This window comes from Lynx canadensis, chromosome A3 (genome assembly GCF_007474595.2).
Source record: "Lynx canadensis isolate LIC74 chromosome A3, mLynCan4.pri.v2, whole genome shotgun sequence".
NCBI lineage: Eukaryota > Metazoa > Chordata > Mammalia > Carnivora > Felidae > Lynx > Lynx canadensis.
In genome coordinates this window covers 123925137-123937622 of record NC_044305.1, presented here as the reverse complement: position 1 = coordinate 123937622, position 12486 = coordinate 123925137, and the positions used below count along the sequence as shown (strand labels likewise).

Below are 12486 nucleotides of genomic sequence, written 5' to 3'. Positions count from 1 at the left end.
GCTTTATTCATGCATGTAATAACTGCAAATGATAGAAGTATTTTTAAAAAACTTGTGTCATACAAAACAAAACACAATAAGGTATCACCTCACACCTGTCAAAATGGCTAAAATTAACAACACAGAAAACAAAAGATGTTGGTGAGGATGCAGAGAAAGAAGAACCCTCTTACGATCTTGGTGGGAATACAAACTGGTACATCTACTCTGGAAACAGTATGGAGGTTCCTCAAAAAATTAAAAGTGCCTGGGTGGCTCAGTGGGTTGAGCGTCCGACTTTGGCTCAGGTCATGATCTCATGGTTTGTGAGTTCAAGCCCCACAGCAGGCTCCGTGCTGACAGCTCAGAACCTGGAGCCTGCTTCGGATTCTGTGTCTTCCTCTCTCTTTCCCTCTCCCCTGCTCTCACTCTGTCTCTCTCTCTCAAAAATGAATAAAAGTTAAAAAAAAAATTAAAAGTAGAACTACCCTATGATCTAGCAATCGTATTACTAGGCATTTACCCAAAGGATACAAAATACTGATTTGAAGGGGCACATCCGCCCCGATGTTTACAGCTCCATTATCAATAATAGCCAAATAATGGAAAGAGCCCAAATGTCCATCAGCTGATGAATGGATAAAGAAGTTGTGCTATATGTATATAATGGAATATTACTTAGCTATAAAAAAGAATGAAATCTTGCCATTTCCAATGACATGGATAGAGCTATAGGATATACTAAGCAAAATAAGAGAAAGAGAAATACTATGATTTCACTCATATGTGGAAAATGAAATTTAGAAAATGAAACGGATGGCAGGGGAAAAAGAGGCAAATCATAAAACAGACTCTTAACTATGGAGAATAAACTGAGAGTTGATGGAGGAAGTTGGGTGGGGGATGGGCCAAATGAGAGATGGGTATCAAGGAGGGCACTTGCTGTGATGAGCACAACCAAATTTGTGTTGCAATGTGCAGATAGTCTTCAATTAAAGTACACTAACTTTGAAACAGAGGTAGTAAGATGATTTTCTTTCAGAGTTAAAACACTAGGGCTGTGTTAATGTCCCACAATTACACAGAGCAGAGCATATACTTTGCATGTACCTGAGCCCTGACTGACAGTTAATTAATGATGTTTCTGGGCACTAGTACTAAAACTACTTGTAGAATATTTAGTGACTAAACAAGTGAAAATTGAATTTTTTAAGTCCCAGTGATGAGATATAAAATTTGTAATTGTTTTCAAAACACAACAAAAGAAGTACAAATATGTACAAAAACAGCAGCAGAAGCTTTATTTAAAGTTCTGTTAAGTTTTTAGTTACTCTATTAATGAACGTTAACATACTGGAGAGCTCTATGAATCTGGTGAGTCTGGGGGTTGTTTTAAATTTTTTTTTTTCAACGTTTATTTATTTTTCGGACAGAGAGAGACAGAGCATGAACGGGCGAGGGGCAGAGAGAGAGGGAGACACAGAATCGGAAACAGGCTCCAGGCTCTGAGCCATCAGCCCAGAGCCCGACGTGGGGCTCGAACTCACGGACCGAGAGATCGTGACCTGGCTGAAGTCGGACGCTTAACCGACTGCGCCACCCAGGCGCCCCAGGGGGTTGTTTTAAATTTAGTTTAAAACGTACATTAGAATTAAGTTCAATCCCATGTTAGCAAGGAAAGCCTTGCTTGTGTTGAAACCGTATGAAAAGCTAGAGAAAAAACAGTACTGGAAAAAAAATCTGTTAAAAAAATCAGTAACCAATAAAAGAACTGCTCAAGAATGTGTAATAAAAGAGGAAATAGAGAATATAATTAATATAAATATAAGAAGAAAGCAGAGAAGTAATACAGACCAAGTGTAACAAATAAATAAAAAAAAAACCAGTAAAACTACTTAAGCCCAAATATAACAGTAATAAATTAAATGTAAATAGACCAATTACACTAATTAGATAAAGGCAAAGATGATCAGATTGGATAAAAATAAAACAAGTAATTGTGTGCTACTTATAAATAATACACATTAAGAATAAGGATACATAATGTATAAAAGTAAAAGGATGGAAACAATAAACCATGGAAATACTAATCAAAGAAGGGATGGTATAGTTATACTGAAGTCAGATTTAAAAAGTAAACTTTAAAGTAAGAAGCACATGAGACATAAACAGGAACATTTCAAAAAGTCAATCCACCAGGAGACCATAACAATTCTAAGTAAGTATGTACATAATATTTTAGCCTCCAGAGATAGATTAAAAATTAGCAAATGTAAAGGGAGAAATAGATTGGACCACAATTGTGGTAGAGGATTCTGACATTCCTCAGTATCTGAAATAATAAACAAAGAAAAAAGCCAATAAAAATATAGAAAACTTGAATTACATAATATTTATATTAACATAATTAACACAATCAGCATGTGTAGAATTCCGTACCACATAATTGCAAAATGCACATCCTTTTCAAGTGCACATGAACATTTACCAAAACTGACCATATACTGAGCCATACAGCAAGTCTCAATAAATTTCCAAAAAAATGAAATAATAGAATATGTTCTCTAACCACAGTGGAAATTAGATAAAAAAAACAAAAATAATAAGAAAATCCCCCAATTTTTGGAAATTAAGCAACAAATGTCCAAATAACTGATGAGTAGGGGAAGAATTCACAATGTAATTGAAAACTAAGTAATAATGAAATAAATAATGAAAATAAGAAATTTCAATGTATGGGATGCAGATAAAGGTATGACTGCAGGAGAATTTAAAGTCTTAAAATGCTTTCTAAAATATTAGGGAAAAAGGGCTGGACATTAAAGATGTAACTATTTATCTTAAGGAGTTAGGAAAACTAAATGAATCCAAATAAAGAAAAATAGAAAAAAGAAAATAATAAAGAATAGAAGTTAATGGAATAGGAAAAAAGTTTACATTTGAGAGGATTAACAAAGCCAAAAGGTTAGCCTTTCAAAAGAGTTATAAATAAATGCGCCCCTGAGAAGACTCATAAAGAAAAAGGGCACAAATAACCAATAAGATGGGAAAAGAGGCTATCAATCTAGGTTCTATGGACATTAAAAATATAATGGAGTTATATCATCAAAATGATAAAGAATATCATGAAGAATTTTATGCCAATACATTTGATATGGGCAAATTCCAATACAGACAAACACAAAAAGGCTAGAAGACTCTTAATAGTCCAATAGCTAGTAAAGACACTGAGTCCATAATTCCTGGGCCAGATGAGAGTCAATGCTTAGGGAAGAAATAACACCAATCTAACAGAGTTGCCCGGAAAACAGAAAAAGAGAGATCACTTCCTAACTCATTTTATGAGCCCAGCGTATCTTGGTATCAATACCTGACATTATAAGAAAGAAAAGTTACAGGCCAACCTCGCTCATGAACATAGATGCAAAAACTCTATTCAAAATATTAGCAGACCAAATCCAGTGATTCATACCATGGCCATACATGACAATCAGACTGTGTATATATCAGAAATGTGAGGCTGTTTAAACATTCAAAATTTAGTCAATTTACTGCATTAACAGAATAAAGGAGAAAAGCCATATAACCATCTCAACCAATACAGAAAATACACTTGATAAAATCCAATAAAGAATCATGAAAAAACTCTTTAGAAAGAAAGAAAAAAAGGGATCTTTCTTGATGAAATATAAGTATCTATAAAAGAAGCCTACAGCAAACATTTTATTAAGGGTGCAATGCTGAAAACCAACCCTACCCCCACCTCCGACCCCAAAGTTTGAGATCAAGACAAATCTGCTATCAACACTTCTATTCTGTGTTGTACTTGAGGTCCTAGCCAATACAATAAGACACAGAAAAGAAATAAAAGTATGTGAATTGGATAAAAAGAAAGCAAGCTGTCATTATTCACAGACAAGATCGTATATATTTTATGAGTGTTCCAGTTACTCTTGCTACATAACATATTACCCCAAAATTTAGTGGCTTAAAGCAACCATTTTACTATATTCATGGATTCTTTGGGTCAGGAATTGACAAATGGCACAGCAGAAGAATAGCCTATCTCTAATCCATAATGTTGGGGACCTTTGCTGAGAAGACTCAACAGCCGGGTGTGTGATATGTACACTGGGGGCAGGAGATGCCATCTGGAAGTATCTCTATTTACATGTCTGATGACAGATGCTGCTGTCAGATAGGTTTTGGCCAGGAACACCTGCACTGGACAACTCTATGTGGTCCTTCCACATGGACTATTTTGGGCTTGTTCAGAACATAATGGCTGAGTTTCAACAGCAATTGTCTCAAGAGGACCAAACTAAAACAGTAACCTTTTAAGACCTAGCCTCACAAGTCACATGGCATCAGTGGCATGTTAGCCACAGCCTACCCATATTCAAAGAGAGGAAAAATGAACCCCTCTCAAAATGAAGCATGTCAAAGTCATTGCAACAAGAATATGTGGTATGGGAGTTATTGTGGCCAACTTTGGAAAACACAACCTACCAAAATAAGTTAAACAAAGATACATAAATTTCGGTTCTGCAGAACTTTTCAAGTTACACTAATAAGAATTTTTGAGCCTTTAAGAGAGGGACAGAATATACATACAACCTTCTAAAAGCTGATTTGACCAATTTTGTCAATGGTGATCGTATTAACTTTTCCCTTTAACGTCTCACTCTCTTTTTCTGAACAGTTTGGGAAAGTGTTGAAGGCACAGGAAGTCTGATGGTTTTTAAAATGGGGAAGGATTTGATTAATGTAGTTCTTTTATTTTTTAAAAAAAATTTTTTTAACGTTTATTTATTTTTGAGACAGAGAGAGACAGAGCATAAACAGGGAAGGGGCAGAGAGAGAGGGAGACACAGAATCAGAAGCAGGCTCCAGGCTCCGAGCCGTCAGCCCAGAGCCCGACGCAGGGCTGGAACTCACGGACCGCGAGATCGTGACCTGAGCTGAAGTCGGATGCTTAACTGACTGCGCCACCCAGGCGCCCCAATGTAGTTCTTTTAAAAAGACTGTGAAAGACGGAGAAAAAAAACCCCAGAAGAATACACTAAATCTTGGATACTATCAAAAAAACCTAAGCAGGAAATGAGGCTGGGAATAAAGGAGTTGAATGAGAGACTAGAGTCTTAGTAATGATTCTGTATGACAAGCCAGGGAAGGGTGAGTGCAAAGTTGACTTAGATTCTGATGCTAAAGATGAGGAGAATGAAAGCACTAGTCCACACAAAGGGGAAATACTGGGGAAAGGAAGTTAGTTGGAGGAAAGGAAGCTGATTCAGTTACGAACACAGCAAGTTTCAAGAAAATAAGTGACAATACCGGAAGAAAGTGGGGCCCACAGAGCTAACGCTCCAGAAAGGTCACAGTAGAGAGATGATTTGCCCAGCTCCTCCTTTTTTTTTTTTAAATAAATTTCTTTATTTTTTTTAATGTTTATTTATTTTTGAGACAGAGAGAGACAGAGCATGAACAGGGGAGGGGCAGAGAGAGAGGGAGACACAGAATCTGAAGCAGGCTCCAGGCTCCGAGCTGTGAGCACAGAGCCTGACGCGGGGCTCGAACTCATGGCGTGTGAAATCATGACCTGAGCCGAAGTCAGACGCTTAACCGACAGAGCCACCCAGGTGCCCCTGCCCAGCTCCTTCTTAAAGAGCTCCTTTGTCTTCGCTTCTATGATACCTCCCCATCCTCACTGAGAACCTTTTCCTCCTCCATTGCCTGTACCCAAAGGTTCTGCCCCAGGCCCTCATCCCTTTGAGTGCTAACTACTGAGCATTTTCATCTGGGTGCCTCACTGATGCACCAAACTTTTATAAGTGTCAAAAATTAAAATCATCTTGTTTCAAAAATAAACTCTACAGATCCCATCCTAGATCCTGACTTTGTTGTTATAGAGAGTACCATTATTCACCCAGTCACCTAACTCAAAAGATTCTTTGACAGCTCCTGCTGCAATTTTGGGGGAGGGGAATTTCCCCAAGCAAGAAAAAAAAAAAAAATCCAGCTAAAAAATGAAAAGGAACAATTAGAAACAGGCATGAACTAAGAAGATATGTAAAGTCATATAAGCCACAGGGGAATGTTTCCAGAAAGTTAGGAGCTGGTAATGAATTTTTAAAAACATACAAATGTCAAAGAGCAAAAGAAGTGAGGCAATAGTAAGAACTCACATTTTAAGAGTACTTTCTATAAACCAGGCACTGTGCTAAACACTTTATACATATTGTCATCACTTAACCCTCACAACAAATCTTATGAGATGGGTACTACTGTTTCCTCCCTCTACCCCAACAAAACATGTGAGAAGAAAATTGACTGAAAGATACTAAGGAATTTGCATAAGGTCACACAACCTGTAAACTGGACTGTGGTAGAGTCAGAATTTGAACCCAGATGTCTGAATGACTCCAGGGGTCATGTTCTTTGTTTGAGAAATTTTACATACACACGCACAATTTCATTTGAATGTATAAATGAGATATAATATATACTGGGATTTTTAAAAAATGGTCAATTACTTTTTAATCTTTTATATGCCTCATTTCTACCTCTTCTTTTCACGTCCATGCATATTACTCCTAAACTCAAGTTACTAACTCAGTATAAGGTCTTCCATATCTTTCTATAATCACATACACATATACATAAACATTTATATGAATTTTGATAAATATGAATTGTCAGTATTTGGTAAGTAGGAGCATATTATACACACTCCGATGTATTTTACTTTCATAATAACACACAAAAATCCTGCTAAGTCAAATAGTGTAACTCCAATTCATTATTTTAAATGGTTCTATAATATGGATACACTATAATTCATGTGACCATTTCCCTGCTGACAGGCGCTCCACTGACTCCCAGTATTTTGAGACAATGTTGCCATAAGTACTCTTAAATCCCCATGTTCTTACATATATCCATATACACCAGTTCTTTTGTTTCTAATGGCCAGATTCCCAAGTGTGGAATTCCTGGGTTGAATTTTAATAGGTGTTGCCAGATGGCTTTCCAAAAGGGTGTAAGAATCACATTTCATCCAGCAATCTAGGAAGGTATCTTTCCCTCTATAATCCTATCATCAGCAAGAGTTACCATTATTTTTAATTCTTTTAAGTCTTCGGGTATAAAACATCGCACTCTTTAGTTTGCATTTCTCTGGCTGCTAGTGCATTTGAACATCTTCTCATGTTTGCTGGGCTTTTGGACTTTGTTTTCTATGAATTGTCTATTCATATTCTTTGCCAACATTCCAAATGGGTTATCTTTTTATTATTGACTTGCAAGAGAATTTTGTATATTGCTGACCCTTGGCCCTTTTCTGGATTCCTATATTTTACATACAGCTTCTTAGATGTTTATTTTCATTTTTGTTATTCTAGTTTTTACATTTAAAGTGTTAATCCACCTATAAAAGTATCTGCTTTGTTTTCTTTAAGATAATACCATTTAATAAAGAAAACATCTTTTCCTCCACTGAATTAAAATACAATCTTTTTCACATAATAAATTTTCATATTTACCGGGACAGAGTTTCTTAACTACAGAAATACAAAGCACCTTATAGTCAAACTTCAGAAAACCAAAATAAGGGAAAAAAATCTTTAAAGGAGCCACAGAGAAATGACAATAGTATCTATAAGGGAACAGTAATTAGAATGTCAGATTTCTCATTAGATATCAGGGAGGCCAGGAAAATGTGGCACAACATTTTTCAAGTGCTGAAGGAAAAAGACTATCAATTACAAATCCTGTATCAAGAAAAACGACCTCTCAAGAATGAAGGGGAAATAAAGATATTCTCAAATGAAGAAAAACTAAAGGAATTTGTCCCTTACAGACCTATCCTTAGGAAGTTCTCCAAACAGAAAGAAGTAAGTGAATAACGTTTAACTTCAGAGGAGGACGAACAATGGAATGATTAAAAGCAATGGCGAATATAAGGGACTATCCTTCTCCTTATGAAGCTCTTAAATCATATTTGATGCTTGAACCAAAAGTTCATAGCATTATTTGATGTGGTGCTCAATGTATATAGAGGAAATAGGACAATTACATATGAAACGTGGAAAGGGTAGGGGCGCCTGGGTGACTCAGTCAGTTAAGCGGCCGGCTTCAGCTCAGGTCACGATCTCACAGTTTGAGCCCTGATTTGGGCTCTGTGCTGACAGCTCAGAGTCTGGAGCCTGCTTCAGATTCTGTGTGTGTCTCTCTCTCCACCCCTCTACTGCTCATGCGCACACTCTTTCTCTCTCAAAAGTAAACATTAAAAAAAATTTTGAAGTTGAAAGTACAGAAAAATGAATGGAATAAAGAGCAGTTTTTTGAAAAAGATCAATAAAATCAATAAAACTCCACTAAGACGAAAAGAGAGAAGACACAAATTACTAATATTAGGAATGAAATAGGGGTTTATCACTAAAGACTCTAGAGTACCTGTGGGTTGATAAAAGACAAAACCAGACAAAGACAGCACAAAAAAAGAAAGAAAACTACATACCAATGCCTGTCATATCTATACCTTAATAAAATATTAGCAAAAAGAATCCAGCAATGTATAAAAATTATTATATGCTATGATCAAGTAGGATCTATTTCAGGTACATTTAACATTAAGAAATCAATGTAATCCTCCATATCAAGATGGTAAAGAAGAAAAATCATATCATATAAATTAACTAAATACACACCATGTGACCTAGCACAATTGCATTCTTGGGCATTTATCCCAGAGAAATAAAAACATGTTCACACAAAACCTTCAAACAAAGGTTCATACTAGTCGTAATTGTAATAGTTCACAACTGGATACCACCCATATGTCTTTCAACAAGTGAATGGTTAAACAAACTATGGTAAATCATACCACAGAATACTACTCAGCAATAAAAAGAAACAAACTATTGATACACTCAACAACTTGAATGGATCGCAAAGGAATTAATACGAAGTAATCTCAAAAAGTTATACACTGTATGGTTGTGTTTATACTACATTCTTGAAACAGACAAAATTAAAGAGTTGGAGAACAGACTAGTGGTTTCCAGGGGTTAAGGACTGAGGTAGGATGAGAAGGTTGTGGCTATAAAGAAAATGGTGGTTATATGAAGCTATATACACACACAAATGAGTGTTTATGGAATGGGGAAAATCTCAATAAATTCTGTAGATACATTAATGTCAATTTTCTGGTTTAAAAAATTATACTATAGTTATACAAGATGCTACCATTGGGGAACATTAGTTGAATGGGACATGGGGACCTCCTTATATATATTTTTTTGCAACTTCCTGTCAATATATAATTTATGTCAGAATAAGAAAGTTTTTGAAACTACACATGTACTTATTTAATTGCAATTGGTATAAGTGGAATTAAAGAGAAAAACCAGGAATCTTACCACACAGTCACATGTAAGCTTCAAAACATACAGCTGCAAGTCAACACATAATAGATGCATAAACAGAACATTTTTAGTCTGCTTACTATTAAATTTATATTCATTTCATCTTTCTCCAAATAACATATTAGAGGAAGTCATCATTTTCTATATTGACTTGATGATAATCTCACCAGTCACAACAAAACCACCTTCTTTGTAATTCTTTTCATTTGTGCAGTACATTCTCGTCCTCTCTTCTGACTTTAACAATGCCTGCACGACAGGATGTACAACTGATGTTACGTTATTTGTCCAAGGTTATGGGGCTTTTAAATGGCAAAATCAATTCTATAGTCAGAAGACTCCTATTCCAGTATTTTCCAGTCACATAGCACTCTGAAATTTTATGTAGTACTATAGAATCTGAATAAATAGCACAGTATTGTAGGAGAAAGTCAGAGAAGGAATGGGCATGATGCACATTATACCAAAATCCTGCAGGCGTTCACCTTTAGGTGGAAAAATGGGGGATGGGGGGAACCAAAAGAGACTTTCCTATTTATCATTTTAGAAAGAAGCTTAAAAAAAAAACCTTCATGAATAAGATTTCAGAGATTTTCCCTAAGTTTTCTGGGTTTCTTTTTGTTATATCTATCTCTTTCATCACAGGGATTTGCTCTTGGAACAAAAGTGGCTAAGAACTACGGGTTCAGATATAGACTATGAACTCTTCCAGTGTTTGGCATACAAGACACAAAGCAGGTGCTCTGTTACTACTTGTGAGAGGAGAAATGAATTTGTGAATCAAAGAATACATGTCTCATCTTGCCTTGTGTGAAAAAATAAAAAAAACTCAAGGGTAAGAATTTACAGTTAAGGCCTTAGGGTGAAGAGTGATTATAAAGCAGTGTGAGCACAAGATGCCTGCTGCAAAGAACATCTAGAGAGCTGTGAAGTGGGTGTGGGTATGGGTGTGTCATTCGGTAACAGTGGATGATTATGGAGTGCTTTTGTGTGTAAAACACTGTTCTAAGTGCCACAAGAATTATCTTGTTTGATAAGACAATCTTAACAAATGGATACCAATGTATCCCATTTTACAGATGAGAAAAATTGAGGCACAGACTCCTTCTTTAAAATACCATGATGCAGGGCAAGCAGTTGAGGCAACTGAAAGCCCCAACGGTTTCCCCAACATGCTACATTCTAAGTTCAAAGGAAGGAGCTCAGTTCTGACGTTGGTGCCACAGAAAAATACTTGAGCAACTAAGACTGAACATCAAACATGTGGTAGGGAAGTGTCAAGTTCAGAGACTGGCCCATGAGTCAATACTCAAGGGTACCTGGTGTAACAAATTTGGAAGAGGATGGGGGGAGGAGGCTGATCCGACGGAGAAAACTGAGGTCAAACGAAAACAGCCTTTAATGACCCCGCCGATGGATAAGTGGGATGCTCCAGGGAAGACAGTGACTAGTCCAGGGCTAGTTAGAGGCTTAGAGCTCTTAGAATTTCTTAGAACTGCAAGAACTCTGATCTTTGTGGAGTCTCCGGCCCAGACTGGCCCCTGCTAGTCACTTCTTCCCGGCCAACTGCCCAATGTCCAAGCCCCTACTCCCAAAAGGGCCTCCATAAACGTCCCGCAGGCAGGCTGCAGTTAGTACAAATGGCTCCTTACCGCGCCCATAGGAGCGACTGCTGGGACAGCATCAGAGTGGATCCGAACCTCGAGCGGTCGCAGCAGTTATTTACGCCCTGCGGGCCGTTGGGCCCAGGGCAACCCAGGCTCTACGAGAAACCACACAGAGGAAGGTCTCTGGCTCCCCTGTGCCCGCTTGCCTGTCTGTTCTCGTGCAAAGTCGTCCCCCCAAGGCAATGCCTCACCTGTCAGCCTAGAAAACAGCAGGCTCTATCGCAACGTTGCTGCTCAGGCGGCACTCGGAGCGGAAGTCCCGTCTACCCTTACGTCATAGCGCGGCGCCGGGCACCACTGCGGAGAGGCGGTCCTTTGAAGATGCGCGACGTTCTCAGGTTTGCGAGGCAGTTGAGCGTGGGTTGGGGCGTGTGTTTCCTGTTCAGCGAGAGCGTCGGGAGGGTGTAGCTGTTCTGGACCTTTGTCTTCCTTTTCATTTGAATGTTATCCTCCTCTTATTTCAGTCAATCTCGTTTGCTTCTTCCCTTACCGCGTTGTCCTCCCTTCCTCCGTTAATGGTTTCGTCTCTTTCTTTCACTTACCCATATACATAGGAAAGTTGATTCTCAGTGGACCTTGTTTGTTAGCATTAAGAGGGCCAGCCTCTGCTACTCCACACTTTAGAAAACCGTGGAAAATGTCGATTCCAGAGGTATTTCGAACTTAACGTACCCAAGCTCCATGAAGACAGTTACACTGATCTTGTGAACTGTTGCATTCTCAGTACCCAGCGCATAGTAGCTGATCCGTGTTCATCTGTCCAAAAATGCAGTAGTGAATGTGACGTCGTTTTATAGCCAGGGAAGGAAGCAGACAAGTAGGCTGGCAAACTAGTAATCTTACCCACAGTTAGGAAAGAAGCTTTGATTCTTTTGTATTCAACATTTCAGTGATAGGACCACCATCCAATGGGTTGTTAGCAGTGGACTGGTACCTCTTATTCATTACCTCTCCATTTTTCAGTTTTACTTCCTTGATAACAATAGTTAATGAGTTTAGAAAAAGCCTCTAAGAGGTTTTTTTTTTTTATGAATTAACTCATTTTTAATCCTCCCAACAGCCCAATGAGATCAGTATTAACATGTGACCATAGAATCTGGCAACACAAATACACAAACTAAATGAGTGATTACATTGCAATGGCATTACATATGTTCAAGGTATTTTTTCTCATCACTAATGCACAACTCAGTGTGTGCATTTCAATGAACATGATTAACTAATGCAGCCTTTCTTTGAATCCTTGTGAATACATTTGTGGTGCTTTGCTCAAGTGATTTATGTCTCTGATTTCATTAAATAAGCCTATGCCAGAAAACCTAACCAAGAGAGTTCAATCACTTAAAAACAAAAATCTCTTTCCAGACTGATGGACACTCTATGATTATCTCCATTTTTATCTGCACGATAAAGTA

General features: G+C 37.6%; 1 protein-coding gene across 2 annotated transcripts in view; it reads right to left on the bottom strand.

Annotated features, from left to right (window-relative positions):
* Positions 1 to 11361, bottom strand: part of LDAH (lipid droplet associated hydrolase) — a 112640-nt gene extending 101279 nt beyond the window's left edge. Inside the window, exon 1 of one of the 2 annotated variants that reach the window (XM_030311573.2) lies at positions 11263 to 11361. The gene's annotated coding sequence lies outside the window, so the exon portion shown is untranslated. The other variant, XM_030311574.1, reaches the window with a different exon arrangement.
* Between the last annotated feature and the right edge of the window lie 1125 nt (positions 11362 to 12486).